General features: G+C 53.8%; 1 protein-coding gene across 1 annotated transcript in view; it reads right to left on the bottom strand.

Annotated features, from left to right (window-relative positions):
- TSHZ3 (teashirt zinc finger homeobox 3) overlaps positions 1 to 19,031 on the bottom strand; it is a 69,147-nt gene that overhangs the window by 5,745 nt on the left and 44,371 nt on the right. The gene's annotated exons all lie outside the window — the stretch shown is intronic.

The following is a 19,031-nucleotide window of genomic DNA, read 5'->3' on the forward strand; positions in this document are numbered from 1 at the left end:
TACGCAGCATAAGCTTCATGGGCATCCAACAGGGATCTTGTCTTTCTGGAAGCAATGTGACTGGGGATGTAACTCCAGTGTGCACTTCCTGAGCAGGTGGAAGGCAGGGCTGAGCAGCCGGGGGCTTCTAGAACCGGCACAACCAGAGACTCAACGCCGGGAGAACAGTCGTGTTAATGGAATACAGGGTTTTTGTTTTTTTGGTTTTTTGTGTGTTTTCATTTCTTTGCATCCAGTGACGCAGGTTGCTCCTTCCCGGACCTTGACCTTGCCTAGTTGGGCTGGTCTTGTGAACCATCAGGCATGGCCGGCCTTTTTAAGGCAGACAAAGGGGAAAAGGGACCACTTCCTGCCAGCTTCTCAGTATGTCTGCGTCAGAAGGCCAGGGGCTGAGTGCGTTTGGCGGCCGGGATGCTGCAGTGCTAACACTCTGGGGGGACCCACACAAAACCCAACTCTCAGAAAAGAAAAGGAAGCTTCATTGGTGGAATTTACTTCCAGAATTTTAAAGATTTACCTCTTACCAATTTGACACCAGGAAAGAAACAAAAAACAAAAAACAAAAAAGCAAAAAACAAAAAAACAGTGAAAGGACTCAAATAAGATTCCTGGAAGACACAGAGACATTTCCCTTCCCTTGCTCTTCCATGCTGGTCAAGGGTCATTCTCTCCCGTTCCTAAATCCCCCTTTGAGCGCCAGGAATTCTAAGCCGAGGCAAGAGTGACACCCCAACACTGATGTAACTGGAGTTTGTGCCCCAGGGACACACCTGCGTGTGGGCCGCCGGCCCAGGGATACGCGGACAGCAAAGCGAAGGGCTGGGGTTTGAGCCACGGAATGTGCTCTACGGACCGGCCAAGGAGAGGGCCTCCACGCAGGTCAGCTGACGTATGAGCAGCTGGGTGGGCCTCAAGTTTGAGGCCGTGCAACTTGGAGATGATGCGTGAGAATGGCAAGCAAGCTTCCCCCCGCCCCAACCCCGGGGCCAAAACGAATAGGAAAACAGTGTGCTGACCAGGGGACGCTCCTCTGCGGGTCACGGCGGGGAAGGTGAATGCCTTGCTTGGAAAAGGAATAGGATAAGAAAAAAGAAATAATATCTCCGTCTCTCCCGACAACCTTCCTCAGCCAGCAGCACATCCTGGAATGTGGCTCTCAAACTCCACGCGGGTTGGCAGATCTGGGGAGGGGGGGCCGGTAGAGTCACAGCTTGCCTGCAAGTGCCCCTGTGTTAGCATGAAAGTCTTGCATCCCGAGAATTTTCTCGGACCCGGGCAAACCCGGGCAGCCGGTCGCCCTAGCCAGGGACACACAGCATGAGCCGGTTCGAGCGTCCAGGGCGGGTCTGCATTCCTCTTGGAGAGGAGCTAGAGTGGGGCGATGGGGATCTAACCAGACACAGCCCACCATCTGCAGAGACGCCCCAGGGGCCCAGATGCATTATGTTTCCATCCAAGGGCCTTCGTTCTGAACATGGAAGGGAGGAGGAAACCACTTGGCTTACATCCCTCCAGCTGAGACACAAGGAAAAGCCTGGCCCCGTGGAAACAGAGATACACCCCAGAGTCCCTTCTCCCCTGAAGGTGGCCCTCTGAGCCACAGCCTGCAACCGGAACCTGCACTCTGGGTACTTTGCTCTTATTATGGCTCCCACGGAACTAAGTCTGCAAGAGGCAACGATCCAGAAATGGCCCAGCTGAAGCAGCGATGGGAGGACACCGGGCAGCCAGAAGAAGCCAAGGCCAATGGCAGACACAAACGGGCCCACTATGGCACGCGGACCACCAGTTAAGAGAAAAATCTAGTGGCTCTGCCCAGCTACTTCCCACCCAGGAGCACGGGGCCCCCCGGGAAAGCCTCAGCACAGTGCTGGTTATGCAAGGGCTGTCTGGAGCACCCCCACAGGCACCTCACTGATCTGACTGGCTCCTGACCCCCGCGGGGCCCCCGATGCCCCCCGAATGCCCTCCAATATGCTCTGTAAATCACCCAGCCCGATCAGAACGCCACCAGTCTGACGACTGAAGAGGAAATTAATATTGAAAGAAAAGTAAGGCCAATCTCCCTGGTGGGAACAGAATCCTGCTCTGAGGAAAATTAAAAAGCTTCAGTGCCAAGAGGTGCTGGGTCGTGGGGAGACCTGGCGTCACCCCACACACCACCGCTGGCCTCGTCACGGTTTCTGAGGCTCCCGGTGAGCCCTCTCGCACACGGCCGTGCCAGGGACCTCGCCATCTATTCAGACTGCCGCGTCCTTTCCAGACTCGGCGGGGAGGACTACCTCCCTAGGCTGAGCCTCGGCCTTCTGCCCGTCGGTCCTTCCCTCCATGTTAAAATAAAGGCCAGAGCACGAACTGTGGGGCTCCTTCTCGCAATCATGGCACTCCTCCCAGAGTACCACGGCCACTCTTGCCACTCAATGTGGTGAGGGAGGGGGAGGAGAAGGAGCGCTGGCCCATGGGGTTAAGAGAAGGAAAGGGGCATTCACTCCACAAAGTCGAACTGAAGACCCGCACACGCCCGGAGCGGGGGTGCACGCCGAGCGGTATATGGCACCTCCTTTCTCTAGGCCTCAGTTTCCCCCTCTGTGTGAGACGGGGCATTGGCTCCTCCCCTGTCTCCTTCCTTGATTAATGACTTTTCTGAGTAAGGGGTAAACTGAGGTAGAAACAGGCTCACTCCTCCAAGCGTGGGTTCCTCGTGAACGTGCTCAGCTGAGGTATTTCTCAGGCCTTTCTTCTCCGGATGAAGGAGCAAAATCCCTGGTCTCCTGGACCCTGGGACAGTTAATGTCCCAGTCAGGCAAGGAAGGGAGGGGAGACTGGGTGTCTCCAGTCAGTCAGAGGGGACTGTGGGATGTCAACTGGGGGGCAGGTAGGTTGGGTGAGAAGCTGGTCCCCATCCCCACCACGCTGGCCTTTAGGGGCCTCTCCTCCCTGAGAGCCAATGGCGGACACCATCCGCTATGTTCTTATCTGAATTCTCCAAGGCAAGGACCCCATTCCACATCGTCCCAGCTTTGCCCATAGGAGGTGAGCAACAGGTAGTCACCGTCTCCTCTGGAAAGAGAGTAGTTGGAGACTACATCCAGCAGCAAGAGGCTTGTTACCAGCCTTTGTAACAGGACTTGCCCTTCCTCCGGTTCCCCACCCGCCCTCTGCTCAGTGAGCACCCCCCCTCCAGCCCCTCCCCTCTATTCTCCAGGAAGAAGCCACCCAATCCGATCCTTACATCCTTACTGATGCAGAAGCCAGTCGCTGCAACTCACACCCTCAGTGACTTCCCATCTGGCTTGGGAGGAAGCTCAAATTCCTCAAAGCAACCCCAGAGTCCTCCCCTGTCTTGGCCCTGCTTCCTCCCCAGCCCAGCAGCTTCTAGTGTGTGCCAAGAGGCCTCTCACTGTCCACTGTGCACCGCTGTGTCCTCTGCTGGAAACCCTAGGGCGGATGCAAGGGGAGCCAGTCTGCCCTTCCCCAGGCCACGGGTGAGAGGTAATGTCTGGGGGCTTCTCTGACCCCACCTTTTGTTCCCTTAGCGTCCTCTCCCTTCTTATGACAAGGCACACCACTGGAATCACTGGCTTATAGCCAGGTGTTCCAGGATGTTCGAACAGACTGTCAGCTTCATGTGGTCAGCAGCCCCTACCCCCCAGCGTCGGCTTATGACAACCTTACGTCTGGCACGCAGTAGCCACTCAACATATACCCGTGAAATGAAGGAATGAATGAATGAACGGACACCATGAATGAATCTCCTAATAGCTGCCCAGACATCTACATGGATCCAGGCTCCAGCCAGTCCCAGAGCGGAACAGATGTGCTGGGGTCTGATCCCAAGTCCTTCCGGGACCAGTTCCCCCTGTGTGTGACTACTTCATGGGGAAGCGCCTCTGGGACGGAAGGACAGGAGGACAGCCCCCACCCCTGAGGAAGAGAGGAGGTGGTCTTCCTGCCCTGGAGCCACGCAGGCGGTGCCCACCCCCGAATGCGGCCCTCCAGGGATGCATTAGCCTGACTCTTCACTCTTGAACAAATGAAACTGAAACTCTCCCGCAGGACCCAGCAGTGGGGGTGGGGGACTCTTATTCAAACCAAGTCAACAGCTGCAAAGACTCAAAGACACACGCGGGAGTGGAGGCCAGCGAGTGAGTAAGGGGCGGACGGGGGCCTTGTGTTTCATTTTTCCCCAAGTGGCTCAGTGGAAAAAGTTTCTCTCCAAGAGGTGAGCTCTTCCAGATCTGCGGCCACTGATTGGCTCTGTGCGTCCCCACTCTTGCTCCCCGCAACGGAGGGCAAGCGCTGAAAGCAGCAACAGGCAATCCATCTCTCCCGAGCTCAAGGCCAAGGGCGTATGCGGGGGCAGGTGAATGAACTGCGGAACTTCATTCACGCAGAACCAAAGGGGACTCCGGGGTAGAAACGCATGTTCATGTGACACCAAAGCCGTCAGAATTACAAGCTCCCTGCAAACCCCCATAGCCCAGGACCCCTGCAATGTCAAGGTTGAAAATCAATGCTCTAGCCTAATACGCGCATGTCTATGAACCATTTTCCCATTCATTGCATTTGACCCCCTCTCCAGGGCCCCAGCAGGTGGATTCAACCATTCCTCGTCTGCGCTGGAGGAAGCTGGTGTTCTGACAAGTTAGATGGGACACTCCCAAACCCCCTCATCTGAGACCCTGCAGGAGTCAGTGCACGTGTGAAGGAGATTTGACTCCATTCCTGGGGGAACCACAAAGAAGGAGTGCGGAGTGAGGGCCTTGCTCCCGGGACATGGAGCAGGCTGCCACGTCACAGCCATCCCCAGCTTCCCATCACCAGGGATTCCATGCCTGCCCTTCCACGAGGGTCTCGAGGGCTCCTGCCTCCTGAGACGTGGCCACGGGGACAACGGACATGTCCAAGGGGATGAAGGACATGTCCAAGGAGTGAAAAGCCAGACGACCACGTAATCAGGTTGGGAGACAGCAGCTCCCTCATTAATATTTATTCTCGTCATTAACTAAACTCAACTACTAGGTAAAAAGAAATTAATACATTTGATAGAAATACAAAACAGTAAGCTGGGGCATAATGGAATTCATTTCTGGGCAAGTGGCAATTACCTTCATCACACTGTTGTGACTCTCTCCCAAAAGGAGGAAATGAAGGAAGTTGAAGTGTCCCTGTGGCTCTGTGCTCTCCAGCCATGGGGCAGTGGCAGGCAGGTGGGCAGGAGGGAGAAGGCACAGCAGCAACCTGCTCCCAGAGGACGCACAGGGCCGTGCCGATTTGCACATTTTCTGCACTACAAGGAAGGTTCGGAGTAAGCCCTCTGTTTTCAAATTCTGGAGACTCCTGGGGAAGGGGTTTTGCTTCTGAAAGCTTCCTCAAATTCCCCTCCCCAGTAAGGGCGGCCCAGAGGACTGCCTCCTGTAGCCCATGGGATCCTGTCATTCATCCACGAAGTGGCCTGGGCCTGGCATGGAGAGAGGGGAGCGGACGCAGGGGGAGGACAGACCCCATCCGCAAGTCCGGAGTCCTGTGTTGAGAAGGGTGAGGAGAAGGGGGGGGGGGAGCAGAGACAGGAGAATACCAGGAGAAAGAGGGGGGAAGGAGAGAAGAATCCATTAGGACTGGGATTTGGGGGAGACAGAGACAGACAGACAGAGAAACAGAGAGATATGGGGAGAGACAAAGAGGTAGACAGAGACACAGAGAGACAGCCAGCCAGAGACAGCCACAGAGAGAGGAAGGGACAGAGGCCACCGAGGGAGTGGGAGGCCAGCAGGGAAGGGAAGAAAACCAGTGACAGACATCTGAGGAGAGACAGGCAGAAGACATATTCCAGGGGCAAGGATGGAGGCTGGTGAGTTCAGAGAGGGCCTGAGCCCCAGCTGGGTGCAGGGCTGGGGAGGACAGGGGGCCCGGGGGAGCTGCCCTGGGTCAGTTCTAAGGCTGGAGGCTCAGGCCAGTCTCAGCCTCCCCCGAGCACTCAGATTTTCAAAAGACGCGGGTGGTTTGTTGTTGTTTTAAGAATAATTTCACCAGCTGAGGAGGTGACCAAGAAGTTGACTGCTCAGCTGACCCTGGTGAGCAGAACACGTGGAAGGCCTGCTTCTGCCCCAGCGCTGATGTGCCCCAGAGCTAGGGGGCTGCCTGGCCTGGAAGTCCCGGGAGGATGAGGCCCCGGAGGCCAGGGCCTCCGCAAGCCGCAGGGCTCCCTCTCAGGCCCTCCCACACAGGACCACCTCTGAGACTCGGAACTGCCCAGGAGACAGGCCCGGGCGGCAGGCCTGAACCGGACAGCGTGTGACAAAGGCTGAGGGCTCTGGAACCCGGCCCTCCTGACCCCTTCTCAGGGCTGCCGTGCACCTGCCCTCACAGCCAAGGCTACTCTCCCTGTTCCATACATCGAATTCAAGTTCAGTTTCAAGAACCCAAACCCGCAGCCCCCTAGTGAGGCCCAGAGTCCTCTCCCTGTTTCAGGATATGACTTAGACCCAGAAACACACAGGGTCACCCCAGGGTGTCTTGGCCACCTCGGAAGCTCCCTTCCCCCATGCCTGGGCCCACGACAAAGCAGACTCCTGGTCATGACAGGGGACAACTGGGAAGCCCCCGCCGCAGGAGAGCAGTCACTTGGGAGAGGGCCTGCTGATTTTGTTGGCGGTCCTGCCCTGCGTGATTTCCTGCCCCAGTGAGTGATGTCACAGACAGTGAGACCCTGGGCCTTGGCTCCTGCTCTGTCACGTGCTGTTCCTGTGACCATGAAACTGGCTTCAGGTCCTTGAGCTCCAAGTTCTTGCCCAGGCATGGTTGGGGAGAAGATGGGGAGCAGGTCCACCACCCGCACCTCCCAGGTGTTTGTGAAGAAGCAAGGTCTCCATAAGGAGTGAGGGCATCAGGGCTTTTCCAAAAGTTAAAGGGACTCTGCAGATAGAAGGAGGGCCCCAGGAACCTGCAGGAATGACCCAGGGGCCTACACTGAGGGATGGGGTTTGGGTCCGACCTCTGGGCTGAGTCCTGCTCTTGCAAACGCAGGCTTCCTAGCAGATGGTCTGCAGACCCCCAGACTTGCAGACTGCCTTTCAGGACAGGGGGGTTAAGGGGGGCCAGCAGAGCCCTGCTGGGTAAGAGCCCTCCACGCAGAACAGGCTCTGCTCCCTCTCCCTCTGGCCACCTTGTGTGCTGTGGAGAAGGAAGAGAGCCAGAGAGGAAGGAGAAGAACAGAGAGAAATAAAGAGTAAGGGAAGGAGGGGGAGGAAGGAAGAGACATCAGATGAGCATGCCCAAAATTAAAATCTCTGAGCACACGTGCTGCCCCCAGGCTTGGGTCATCCTCAGGACTTCTGGGAAGGAAGCAGGCAGGGGCGGCCCCAAGCCTGGCTCACCCCACAGCTCCGCCCACTGCCACCTGACTCGAGATTCCCAGGCTCCCGGAGCCATGGGGGCGATGGTTAGACCAGACACCCTTCCCTCGGCGCCCACAGAAGGGCCACCTCCAGCACCCAGGCCCCTCGGGTGCCAGCCACAGGCCGGGCAGCCTCCAGCCACCTGGTCCCGGCTCGGCCCAGCCCCACATCACGTCAGCCTCTGCCCTGAGCTGCCTTCTTCTTTATGGGGAAAGAGCTCAACATCCCCAGAAAACCTCACCTAAATCTCCCTCTGTTCGAAACACACCTAGAAAATCCAGGCAGACTGACCCATTTTACACAGGAATTTCTGCTCCACAAAGGAATCCCACAAGGTGCCCGGACACTGTGCCCTCAGGGTTATTTTTACACGGATCTCTCTTCTGTGGGTGCAGCCGGTTCTGCAGCAACTGCCCTGTCTGGTGCGACTGGATGTGGAGCCCCAAGTTACCCACAGATGTTCTGAGACCCCATAAAATGGGCTGCCGGGAGCCTGGAGGGTGAGGGGCAGGGACTGGCAGGGTGTCCAGGCCTGGGCTGGCAATGACAGAATACTTTCACCCTCCTTGCCTTTTGTGCCCAGAGAGGAGGAGATGACAGGAAGAAGTGAGTGATGGGAGTCCGGGAGAGCTTAGCCAAATGCGGGTATTCACACTGAGCTGTGGGCCTCTGGTACTGACTAGACAACAGAGAGAGAAGATTGAGCCCAGGGAGGAAGGATGCATGGCTTGGCACCCAGGAGGTCCCATCTCCATCAGAGAACATGCGGTTTCTCCAGCCATCCACCTGGGCACCTACAGTCACAAGGCGTCACCCAAACCATCTGCACTGATGGAGGTCACAGGCTCCGGGGACAAGGAGACATGGCATTCACGGATGGCACAGGGGAGACCAGGGGCCTCCCAGGCATCCCCGCTGGGTGCCTGGGCTTCCCAGGAACAGGATAATCCCCCAAAGGGCCAAAGCTGGGCCAGAGGAGCTAGGAAAGCATGGCTAGGCTCTGGGGAAGGACATGGTGGCTGAAGCGATCGTGGTCAGGAGTTCTCCAGAAGGCTGGCCACGCTGGGATGACAACCTCCCCAGATTGATTGTTCTCCCCACTAGCAAGGTCAGGAATATTAATTTTGTACAAGTTAATTTGATGTAATGGGCAAGATGAACGCGTGTTCAGTTGGGTATCTCTGTGCTAATAAAGCCGCGATGCTTTCATGCCAAGAAAAGCATGGCATTAGCTGATTGGTGCATAAAGTCGGCATGAGTAAGGCAACGTCACCATTCAGCAGAGCTACAGTGGCCGGAAGCAGTTTTTTCGGCCATCACAGGCTGCTGCTGATTCTTCAGGAGGCCAGCGACAGCCAGGTCCCGGGGCCGCCTCCCAGCTGCTGGAAACCCCAGCATCTTCCAAAGCCTGGGCACCCAGACCAAGGCCTGTCCTTGTAGAGGTGGCAGAGGACCTTGCCGAAGCCACACGTGCAGCTCCCGCCCCAGGGTAAGAAAGACACTTCGAAGGCTTCTCTCTATGGATTCTTGTGGCAATGACAGCCTCATTCGGCCATCTCAGCAGCCTTTCGGAACAACCTCCCTCCCCTTCCCGAGACCTTCCCCTGCGGGAGAGGTGGGTCAGATAATGAGGAGGCCAGGGAGTTTGGAGGCTCCCCTGGATCAGCAAGGGAAGCGAGTTCCCTCGGTTCTAAGATCACACTCCCCCCATTGCTTCTGGGGGATATGCTCCGCCACAGTCTGGGCACCCACCCTGCTGCAAGGGAAGCACACGGATCAAAGACACAGTCAGGTTCAAAGCAATTGCCTCAGACAATAAAACGTAAATAAATACTCGGGGGGGGGGACCCTCGGAGTCCCCTCTGTGCTTGGCTTCAAGCACACTTCATCCAAAGAAAACTCCTCGCACCTTGGTGGAATTTCAGACAGCAGCAAATAGGGCTTGGGTGAATTATTAGGGGCAAGGGACATGCGCAGATGTTTCACATGGCACACATGAGCAACGGTCAATTTTGCTAATGGCTAAGAAGAATCATGCCTCACACACCTTCGGCTCTGGAGCATGGGGTTTCCTGGAGGTCGGACAGAGAGATCCTCACAGGATAGCTTGTGGTTCCCAAGGAGGCAGCTACCAACCCCAGGAGAACTCTTGCCTATATGCTCACTCGACGATCTCAAAACCTGGGGGAACCACCGTTGAGAATAGGGCAATAGGTTAAGGAAATTTTGGGTAATCCTTACAATGGGCCTCTTCAAAGTGGACTATACATGTACAACTCAAATTCTTGCTGGGCTTTACTGGCTGTTCTTCATGGCACCAAAAGAACTATATATCCAGGGAAAAGGTAAATGGATGGCTTCCATGAAAGAGGAATGAAGACTTACACATAAGAGGAGACAATTGATTCATGCAACTGATCTATCCATCCATCCATCCATCCATCCATCCATCCATCCATCCATCCATCCACCCAACCATCCATCCATCCATCCATCCATCCATCCATCCATCTATCCATCCATCTATCCATCTATCCATCCATCTATCCATCCATCATCCATCCTCCCATCCATACATCCATCCATCTACCCATCCACCCATCATCCATCTATCCATCTATCTATCCATCTATCTATCCATCATCCATCCATCCATCCTCCCATCCATCCATCCATCCATCCATCCATCCACCCATCCATCCATCATCCATCTATCCATCTATCCACCCATCATCCATCCATCCATCCATCCATCCATCCATCCACTCATCCATCTATCCAAAAACTCATCCTTTCATCCAACATGTATATGATATAAATACATATTCTAGATGCTTTAGTTTAGGAATAAGAAGGTGTCGAATAAGTCAGAATCATAGGTTTTACTTTTATGGGGTCAAGACGACCTTGGTTACATGGATCACAGGGCACTAGAGGATCATACACCCTCATAAACTTCTTTCATATTCAAATCTCAGCATAACCAAGCTCCATCTTACCTTCCAAGTTCATCTTCCACTGCCCACCTGTCCTCAGACACACAAGCCACCCTTCCCTGATGACATTCCCTTGCCCTTCCTTGGTCTATGAGTTTCTTTCACTGTGTGTAACATGCTCCATCTTTTCATATCTTCCTCCCAGACCTCCAAGACCCTGCTCATTCCACCTCCCCCAGGAAGCCCCTTTTCACCTGTCCCTCTGAAAGCGACCTCTTTAACCTCAGTGATGACTCCATGAGTGGAAAAGTCCTCTCTAAACTCTAACTTCTAGAGAAATATAAGGAATGATTCTTAGCTAATCACTTGTACCAAAGTCTCTTCTGGCGTTTACCCCACGTAGCTTTTACAATGGCTAACCAGGGACACAAACGGCTCTCCGTGCACATTACAGAGGCGAGGACCCAGTGTTCCTTATCTATGCACCCTTCACACAGCCTGGGGGGGTCTACACTCTTACAGACTCCCGGTCCAATTCACAGCCTTAGGTGGGAGCTGCTTAGCCTAAGAACTGCCACAGACCAAGTGGCAGAATTTCCCACCAGCTCCCTTCCCACTCTCGAATGCAGGGCAGAGCAGCTCCAAGAGCCTTCTGACCTCTCCCACATCTCTTCATGTCCCCTCATTCCCATGTCACAGAACAGACCCACTACGCAGAGTCAAGGCCACAGTATTTCTCAGGAGTTCCTGACACAGGTGCTTATCGTATGATGGCAGAGAAAACCGGGAGGTGGATGCTCCCAGGGACCAGAGAGAAGCTCGGCCCTTCCCTCCCTGCACGGGTACCAGCATGGTAGCCACCTGGGTCAGGAGGCCTTCCTGAGGGAGGCCTGTAGCACTGCCAGTGAACAACCCATTACTCACCTAGCACTCAGCCAGCACTCAGCCAGTATTCAGCCAGCACTCACCTAGCATTCAGCCAGTATTCAGCCAGCACTCATTTAGCATTCAGCCAGCACTCAGCCAGCACTCACCCACTCACCTAGCATTCAGCCGGCACTCAGCCAGTATTCAGCCAGCACTCACCTAGCATTCAGCCAGCACTCAGCCAGCATTCACCCACTCACCTAGCATTCAGCTGGCACTCAGCCAGTATTCAGCCAGCACTCACCTAGCATTCAGCCAGCACTCAGCCAGCACTCAGGCAGCACTCATCTTGCATGCACTCAGGCAAGCACTCACCTAGCACTCAGCCAGCACTCAACTAGCACTCAGCCGGCACTCACCTAGCATTCAGCCAGCATTCAGCCAGCACTCACCTAGCATTCAGTCGGCACTCAGCCAGCACTCACCTACCATTCAGACAGCAACATTCAGCCAGCATTCAGCCAGCACTCACCTAGCATTCAGACAGCACCCAGCCAGCACTCAGCCAGCACTCACACAGCACTCAGACAACACTCACACAGCATTCAGATAGCACTCAGCCGGCACTTACCCAGCACTCACCCCACATTAAGGTAGTACTCAGCCAGTGTTTACCCAGCACTCAGCCAGCACTTAACACTATTAGCCTAGCACTCAGACAGATTCACACAGTGCTCAGATAGTACTTGCTCAGCACTCAGATAGCATTCAGTCAGAACTCAGAAAACATACACCCAGCACTCAGGCAGTTCTTACCCAACATTCAGACAGCACTCAGACAGCACTCAGCACTGGGACAGAACTCACTCTGCATATACCTAGCACTCAGCCAGCATTCACCCAGCACTCAGGCAGCACTTAGCACTCACCTAGCACCCAGCACTCAGCCAGCACTCACTCAGCACTCAGCCAGCACTCACCTAGCACCCAGTACTTAGCTAGCATTCACCCAGCACTCAGCCAGTACTCACCATGCATACACCTAGCACTCAGCCAGCACTCGGACAACACCCACCTAGCACACACTGAGCACACACCAAGTTTTACTAACACACACGTGATCACCATTTATATGGACAGGTCACATCCAGGATAGGGGACGTGATCATCCTAGACAGTTTGAAGAAATAAAGTTTCAAATGATTTATATTTATTTTTTATTTTTTTAATTTATTTTTTAAAGATTTTATTTATTTATTCGACAGAGAGAGAGACATCCAGCGAGAGAGGGAACACAAGCAGGGGGAGTGGGAGAGGAAGAAGCAGGCTCCCAGCGGAGGAGCCTGATGTGGGGCTCGATCCCAGAACGCCAGGATCACGCCCTGTGCCGAAGGCAGACGCTTAACTGCTGTGCCACCCAGGCGCCCCTATATTTATATTTTATTGACTGACATATATAAATACCCATTGATTTCAACTTCACTTGTATTTATTAAGATAGGTTAAAATAGGGTTCCCTAAACCAATATATAAATAGTGCCTATTGGCTTGTCGGCATCACATTACATGTTTCCCTTCAAATATCCTGTCTCACAAATTTATGCTGATGTTTGTGTAGTCTGACTTAGGTGTTTCTTGCACTAGATTCAAGAACACTCGACACCTCACCAACCTTCAAAGAGAGAGACCAACAGAGAGAGAAGAGAAAAATAAAAAAAAGAAACGTAAAACAACCCTCACCAACTGGCTAGTGCATCACATAATCAATTTATGGAGGCTAATTCAGCGGCATACACCAGATTTGAAAATATGTATATTCTTTGACCCAGCTAGGAATCTATACTTCAGAAATACTCACATATGTGCCCCCCCAATAAAAACCCTTTATGTTGAAAAATGTTCTCAGCCATATTCCATGTAATACAAAAAAAGGGGGACATCTATACCTTGAAACAATATGCAGCAGTTCATAAGAATAGAGAAATGCCAGCAAAGGTGCGGAGCAGCGGGGACGCTCATTCGCAGGCACAACAGTAGAAACCGGTACGACCACTCTGAAAACCTGCAGTCCCGACTTGGGCTACAGGTGCACCTGCTCTGTGACACCGCGATTCCCCGCAAAGATGCCTCCCCAGCAGAAATGCATGCAGAGCCCATCCGGAGACCTGGACCACAACAGCCTTTGGCGCATCATTCAAAATAGCAAAGAAACTCAAAGCAACCTAAATGTCCATCAACAGCAAATGGACGACTGTATCACGACAGAATGGCATACAGCGGCGAAGAGGAACCAACGATTATCCAAAACAACCGGAAGGATCTTACAAGCAGAACAAGCATGGAAAGACGCCATACACAAAAGATTCTATACTCCCTGGATCCCGTTATATAAATTTCAAACTCAGGCAAAACTGATCTGTGGTGTCCCACTGGGAGGGAGTGACTGGATGCGGGCACCAGGGACTCCTGGGGTCATGGAAATGTCCTGCTTCAGACCTGGGCCCTGGTGACATGGATGTGTCCACTTAGGGAAAACTCATCAACCTGTAACTTACATTTGTCTGCTGCCTTTTTGCATGTTACATTGAATTAAAAGATTACTTTAAAAAGAATGAGGTTAATTCTATAAATTCTGATGTGGGAAGATCTCTAAGACGCACTGGCAAATGGGGAACTGTTTTCTGTGTGAGCTGGGAGTGTGACAGGTTGTGTGGTGGGCATGGAGAGAAAGGATCCTCTCCTGAATGGCAACAGTGTTCTCCGGGTGCAGGAGGGGACACCGTTGCTGGGGAGGGAGATGGTAGGAGGAGGGGGAGAAAGGAGGTCTCTTCTGCATGGTTTGGAATTTTCACAAGCACACACTCATGAATGTATTGCGAAATTTTAACACATATAGAAGGCCACTTACTTTTAGTATCTAAAAGCACCTCTTATGTGTCACGCTCTGTGCAGGGCAAAGCCCCCTCTCAGAGCACTGACTGGGGAAGGCAGGCATAGGACAGCCGGTTCCTGGGGGGGCGGGGATGAAAAGCTGCAGGGGTCAGGGGCCAGCTCCATGGGACGTCCACAAGCCCATCGGCATTTCCAGATGCCCCGCCTTTGCTTCCCTCTGCCCATCCGCATTCTGGGTAAAGATGTCCCCCAGTGACAGTGGACTGCAGAAACACAGACAGGGATAAACTGTGTGCTGGCACTGCTGACCTTGGTGGAAGGAGGAAGGGAGAACCACTTTTCCACCTGCCGCGAAGGCTGCTGGGCTACCGGGCATCTCGCCTGAGGGATACCCAAAGCACCCATGGGCCATGGCGCCTGCAACCACACGTGGGGCCCTGTCCTCACTTGTGGAACCTGTGGGTCTCAGGCCTGCCCTTTCCCTTCCAGTTCGGCCCCTTCCCCTCACTCCTCTCCGACCGTGACCTGAGTTCACCTCACCGATTCTCCTGAGCCCCTGAGGTGGCCATGGCGGGGACAGAGGTCTGCAGGGTAACCTCTCTGGGCGTCCCCTCTCCTGCTGTCAGAGCTGAACGAGACAGCTGCCTGGTGCTGGGAGGGCACACAGTGTGGCCTATTACTCCTTCCTGGGACAACAGAAAGTTCTAGGGCCTGGGGTTTTGAGTCTAAAACAGGTGTTCGGGAAACCCCAGGCTTTGTGGGGGGGGATTAGGAACGGCCCTCAGAACAAATCAGAGCACCTGTCCCTTGGCTTCCCTGGCCATTCCCTAATGTGTTCTGATGACCCAAGGAATCCTGCTCCTAAAACCCAGTCATGAGCATGCCACCCCTCTGCAGAGAGACCCGCAATCAGGTCAGAGGCATTTCCCAAGATAGGCTCAGGGGGCACCATTCCTGGCACGGGGTCCTGGGAGCCAAGTGGAGCTCCCTGTGGCTGGGTCACTGCCCTTCCTCCGGTGGCACTCAGGGACCTTTGTGATCTCAGCACGCCCTGGCTTCCCTGGGAAGTTCCCTTTGGGCCTTTGCTCCAGTGACCAGGAACATTTCACCCCCGGAAACCAAGCTGATGCCCATCTCCCTGCCTGGCTGTCCCCTCCACTCCAGGCCCACCCCCCCCCACCTCTGTGTGCCCCAAACCCTTCAGGGATTCTGCTGCCCCCACGGGGGGCGGGGAGGGGATGCTGGGCTTGGGCAGGCAGAGATAAACTATCCTAACAGCCCCCCCCACCCGCTGCCAAGGCCTGGCACACTCTGGGGGCCTGACAAAGCTCTTTAAATTGCTTTCAAATGAAAAGAAGGCGGACTTCATGCTCACCCTTTCTGTTTGGTTTGTTTTGTTTCCTTGAGACACTTCAGAGCCAAGCAGCATTTCCATAAAGAACTAAAAAGCCAGAAGCAATGGCCAACACACAGGACCGTCCCTTCCCCCCTACAGCTGTGCCTCACAGGCCGGCACCACCCATGGAGAAAACTACCTGAGCACGACCTTCCCGAGCCATAGAACACGCCAGAGGAAGGGTAAGCCCACGTCCCAGGCCCACTGAATGGATGGGGAGACTGAGGCTGGGAGACAGAAGTTAGGGGACGAAGCCAGCCCTCCCAACTTGCAGAACACAGAACTAGGGCTGGCAGCCAGAACCCAGGCTCTTCCCTTCTTTCTCCCCCTGCGTCTCCCCTGAATGCACACTGACGCATGCTGCTTACGCGTGAAGACACGGGGCGAAGGTGCCCTCAATCTTGGAAAGTGTAGCACACATCCTTGGCCAAACAGGGTGACATCGCCTACCTTAAATGTCACCAAATACGCAAAGTAGCTAAAGGAGCACATGGCACATGGTGGGGGTACCCAGAGCCCTCTGTGGTCCCAGCTAGGGGGCCCAGGTCTCCTTGGTCAAGAGGGAAAGCAGTTTTTGCATCAGAAAATACAAACAGGAGGGCTGTTTCCTGGGACCAGCACAACCTGGAAGCCCCTGAATGTCACCTGCGACAAGCCTACGGAGTATGGGGCAAATGTGCTCTCTGTGTGAGCTCTGGAAAGAGGAGGGGGCAGACGCCCTGCTGCACATGTGGACGGAAAGCTTCCACGTCAACCTTCCGTGAGGGGGGGCCCAAACGTTGCTCCTGCCACGCAGCCCACCGGCGAGCCCGACAATGGGAAACTACTTTGCAGATCTGTCACCCAATCCCGGAGCCAAGGCTCAGGGCAGCCCTTTATCCCCGCTGCCTCTCCGAGGGGATAGTCTGAGCAGTCTGGAGCCACCACCACGAACATGGAATGTCACAGGAGCAAAGACACTTGTCAAATGCCTTTCCCTTACAAGCACCCTCATCATGACCTGTGTTAATGAAGTTAATTGAATTTAAGATCAATAATGGTTAATTATTGCAATTTGACATTCAGAGATAAATGGCTTTAAGACAGAGCAGTGTGTGTGCGTGTGTGTGTGTGCGCGTGCGTGTACGAGTGTGTGAGCGAGAGTGCGTGTGTGTGTGTGTGTGTGTGTGTGTGTGTGTGAATGCTCTCCAAAGAAGGTGAGCGCATTACAAGCCTAAGAGGGATCCCACGAGCCTTCCATTGATTCTGGTACAATCTGATCGACTTCATCCCCTGATGAATGTGGGCTTCTCAGAGCTACAAGTAAATGTTCTACAAGACTACTCTAACCCTTGTCACTGGCCAAATCTATATGTGCCGTACACCAGAAATCTATTGAGATAGATTAAAGACTTGCTGTAGAAATAAGAGCAGCTTCAATAAAGGTGAAGGTTTATTATATTGACTATTAATGTAACTTAACTGTATGCAGTTATGAATGCTTATGGATCAGGGCAGTTTAATTTGGGGCAGTTAGATATGATTATAATTGAACACCAATTTTTTTTTTTAAACCATTACCAAAGATGAACTGAATTCAACATGAGGGTGGGGGGGTAAGAAGTTCAGTTTGGAAAGCAGGTGACAAGGAACTTGCCCGAGGACGGCCGGCCTCTGGGGGGACAGGGACGCAGGGCTGCGGCGGGGACGGGCCCAGGTCTCTGTCATGCTGACCCCCTCCACTCGGGCCCCGCCCCAGGTCCCTCTGCCCTGCAGAGCCTGACACCCCGGAGGTCTGCAGCTGCGCCCGGGGCTCAGGTCAGGACTGATGAGTGGCTCCTCTGACTTCCTCCAGGTCTGCGAAAAGTTGACTTTTCATAGGGGTTTCTCGGTAGAAAGACCTATCCCCAAATGTGCGGGTAACGGTACTCCTCCCCGCTCGCAGAACCGGTTAAATGACCACTTACAAGATTTATAATGACAAAGTAAATTTTGCCGGGGAAGAAAGTCCTTACTGATTGCAGAGCACTGACAATAAAATGCTGCTGAGGAGTTCTGTCAAAATGTAAGATTATGCAAAAACACCGTTGAGAACACTGCTAATCATCTGCTTGTGTCAATTACTTGAAGGGTCTCTGACAGCATATTTACATTAAACACATTTCAGGAGCAAAATCCTTAATGCTATATCAGAATATTTTTCATTACCATTAGCGAATCTTTAAAAATCTTTCTTTTTTTCCCCCCTCGGCTACAATAGCGGTGGTGAGAAGGCTGGGGGGGGGAACGCATGGCGGGGAATTTCAACTCACCCAGCTGGAAAAGAGGCAGGGGCGGTGGAAGTCAGATGCGAGGGATCCCAATCCCTTTTCCCACCAGGGGCAGATGGCAGGGCCCTCTTTCGTCCCTGAAAGCCTCTACGGCAAGTGAAAAGCAGCACCGGCTTTCCCCCAGGCTGGGGTGACCAGCTTCACACACCCGATGTCACCTTATTTAACAAGAGGCAGGTGTACAAAGGCAATTGTTGGAATTAGAACCAAGGTAAAGCTGGGACTGGTGCCATCCCAACGCCTCGTCCTGGTCATGCCATCTTGTCCACAATTAGGGTGGCAGGGAAGTAACCACACGAATGGCACGGGGTCTGGAGAGGTGCGGCTGAGTGAGCCTCGTCCTGAGGGAAGGTACAGTCACGGAGCAGAGACAGCAGAGTGGGGGACACCGCAGGGTCCGCTGCGGGGGCTCTCCCGGAGGGGACAGCCGGCTGGCTCAGGACCCCGGGGTGCTTGGAAAAGCCTATCTGAATGCTCCCAGGAAACCATACCCAAGACAGCCCTGGGCTTTACCTGATGGACCACCATAGTGGCAGCCGCTGGTAGTGGTGTTGGAGTGGGGGGGGTTGTTGTTTTTGAGTAGTTTGTGGAAATCTTCCTTAAGCTGCCTCCTCTTCTCCTCGCACCCACCCCATGAGATAGATCTGGCTGTTGCCCCAATTCCCAGATTAGGGGACTGTGTCCCACCTCGATGCATAGCTTACCGAGTACAGAACCAGGATTAGAACTCAGGTCTCCCGGGGTGCTTTCTCACTCCACATGGGGGACATCTTAGTTACAGGGACAGTGAGATCCCAGCCCTGTAAGCATCCGATAACATTCCCTGCTCTCATAAAGTCAGACAAGGGGTCTATGAAATAACACCCGAAAAGCCAGGAGACCACCTTAATCTCAAAAAGTGCGTATGTACCGTTACCGCTCACAGGGCCACTCCAGGCTCCGGGAAGCACTTCTCAACACCGCCCCAGAGGAAGGACCCCACAGTTGCCAGGTTACTGCCCACAGCCCCCAAGGGCCTGGAGGCCTGCACTAACCCCTCTGTGCTCTGGAAAGTGCTGGCCTACAGCAGCTATGCTGGGGTCACCGAGACACAAGACTCTACGTCCCATGCACCGCGCTTGATGAGAAAGGCACAGGGCGCGCAGAAAATAGAAAGGACGCACACCTACTCAGTCATTCCAGGGGATCCAATATTTGTGGTGACTTCAGAAACTGGTGTTAAGTTATAGTTAAA

This window comes from Ursus americanus, chromosome 21, assembly GCF_024610735.1.
Source record: "Ursus americanus isolate L20-20 chromosome 21, mUrsAme1.1.p, whole genome shotgun sequence".
In the NCBI taxonomy this organism is placed as follows: Eukaryota; Metazoa; Chordata; class Mammalia; order Carnivora; family Ursidae; genus Ursus; species Ursus americanus.